At 45.1% G+C, this 2,500-nt stretch overlaps 1 protein-coding gene across 6 annotated transcripts in view; it reads left to right on the top strand.

Moving 5' to 3' along the window:
- Positions 1 to 2,500, top strand: part of ptprt (protein tyrosine phosphatase receptor type T) — a gene marked incomplete at both ends in the record, with an annotated part of 224,076 nt that overhangs the window by 88,942 nt on the left and 132,634 nt on the right. The window lies entirely within an intron of this gene.

Here is a 2,500-nt window from a genome sequence, read left to right as displayed (position 1 = left end):
CCTCAGAGAACTTGACGCAGTCTAGTCTTTTCACCAAATGGGAGCTTTATGCAAGCTTGCGTTATTGTGTTGCGTGTTATGTGCCATAACACCAACAGCATAACAATAATCCAAATAACAAAGAACACTTGCGTTACAGTGTGTGTATTCACACACACACACACACACACACACACACACACACACACACATGTGGCGCTCGCACGGTCCTAGCTCTTTGTCTCATTGGCGGGCCAAATTTGGGCGGGCCAAGCAGAGAAAGGGGTAACCTGGCCCCATATGACGACATATGGGGCCAGATCCCAAATCCGTGTGTTTGAGCATTCATTTTTTCAAAGGCGGAGCAAGAAAAACTACTGCTCGTTTTACACCTAACGCAATTTTTAACTACTGGGGGACCATAGGCAGGCTAGGGGAACTCATATTAATGTTAGAAAACCTCATAAAGTGAATATTTCATGCCATGGGACCTTTAATAGATGATTGATTGGATGGATAATGGATGGGTCCTGAGTGTTAGGTCATTGAATTAATGGATAGGAGGCTTATAGATGGATAAATGTATTTATTTATTTATATGTAGGAGGAGATGTTGTAATTTTTCTGCTAGATAAAAACAAATAATGTTATAATTCTTGACACTTCCTCTTGGAAGGGAGTCAGAGTTCATCTGTAGCCTAGCAACCTCAACACGGAGCACATAAAAAAAGAGTTTAAACTTCAGACAAAGCCATGGGAGAGAATCAAAGTGCTGGCTGATGAAGTGCTGGCTTGAAAGAAAGCGTGTGGCATCTGATGGCTTACGAGATATGCCTGTAAATATGCCTGTATATCTTACTAGATAGGCCTGGTTATCTTATCAGATATGCCTGCATATATATATATATATATATATATATATATATATATAGTCTTTTCACCCATTTGGTGAAAAGACTAGACTGATATATATATATATATATATATTTGACCCCACACGTTTGGCCACACCGTATGTGATTGTGATTGTGTGTATGATTGTGTGCATTCATTGTATTTGTGTGTGTGTGTGTGTGTGTGTGTGTGTGTGTGTCTGTGTCTGGTTGTGTGTGTGTCGGTGTATGTTGGTGTCTGGTTGTGTGTGTGCGTGTGTGTTGTGTGTGTGTGTGTGTGTGTGTGTGTGTGTGTGTGTGTGTGTGTAACTGTCTGTGAATTTGTTATATGGTGTATTTATGTTAATTGTGTTGTATGCATGTGCATGTGTGTGTGTTTATGGTTTGGAATGGGGCATGCATGTGTTGGTGTATGTGTGTGTGTGTGTGTGTTTGTTGTGTGATGTACTTTTGTTTGTTATGCTGTGTGTGTGTGTGTGTGTGTGTGTGTGTGTGTGTGTGTGTGTGTGTGTGTGTGTGTGTGTGTCGAAATTCAGGGATGTGTGGTGCACGATGGCTACTCCTCATTAGCAGAGAGAGAGGAGGGGGAGGGGAGGGGGGGGTTTGAGAGGGAAAGTCCAGCATAGAATACTGAACAGACTTGTGGATAATGATTAGGAGTCACAAAGAGCCCTTGTAATTCTCCTCTCCTTCACTCTTCGTCTTCTTCGTCGTCCCTCTTTCTTCCTCTCCTCGGTCCCTCTCTCAATCTCTCCTTCGTCCCTTTCCCTCTCCAAACAATTTCTATTCCCTCTTCATTCGAAATTCTCTCCTTCCTCATTTCTTCTTTAGTGACATATCTATCACTTCCTAGTCTCATGACGTCACTCTATTCACCTCTCTCTCTTTTTACTTGTTCTTCCCCCTGTCTTCCTCAGCTCATCTGCTACTGACTAAAGTTGAATTCATAGTCAGCGTGATTCGCCGTTGTGGAAGTGTGCGGACTGTCAAAGCGTGGCAATGGCTTCGTTAGTCCTCGTTATGCCGTATCACTCATGCGGACGGCGGGCTGTGTGCTCGTGCTCGCTGAGCTCCAGTGTCTCAGCGGGGCGCCAGCCGCAACAAAACCACCGCGTTGAGCTGTGTGCGAGTGCCGGGATGACGTCGTCTTTGGTTTCGCGGGCCAGCTCGCGCAGTTCACGCGCGGCGACTATAAATTAGATTTTACTTTCTCACCCTCTCTCTTTTTTTCTCTCTCCTTCACTCTCTTCTGTGCCTGCCTTATGATTGTGTTGGATGTGTTTGTGTCGCTGCATGAGGATCTGTGTGTGTGTGTGTGTGTGTGTGAGTGTTTTGTGTGTCTGTGTAAACAAATGCCCTTAAGCTGTAACATACAGGCACATCATCTCTCTCTCTCTCATGCAAAACACAAATCTAGGAGGACACACACACACACACACACACATAAATGGTGACCTTGGGCAGGTGGACCCAGTCAGGCCTCACCGCAGCCTGGGGACCATAGTAATGCTCTCTGCCCAGACTCGGTGTAGAGACATGGCAGCCAGGGGGTCATCGCCTCTCCTCTCCTCTCCTCTTCTCTCCTATCCTCTCCTCCTCTTACCATGTTTCCTCTCATCTCTGCTCCT

The sequence above is a fragment of the Micromesistius poutassou genome, assembly GCF_964030765.1.
Source record: "Micromesistius poutassou genome assembly, chromosome: 2".
In the NCBI taxonomy this organism is placed as follows: Eukaryota; Metazoa; Chordata; class Actinopteri; order Gadiformes; family Gadidae; genus Micromesistius; species Micromesistius poutassou.
The sequence above is the reverse complement of the archived record's forward strand: the minus strand, read 5'-3'. Positions and strand labels throughout refer to the sequence as shown.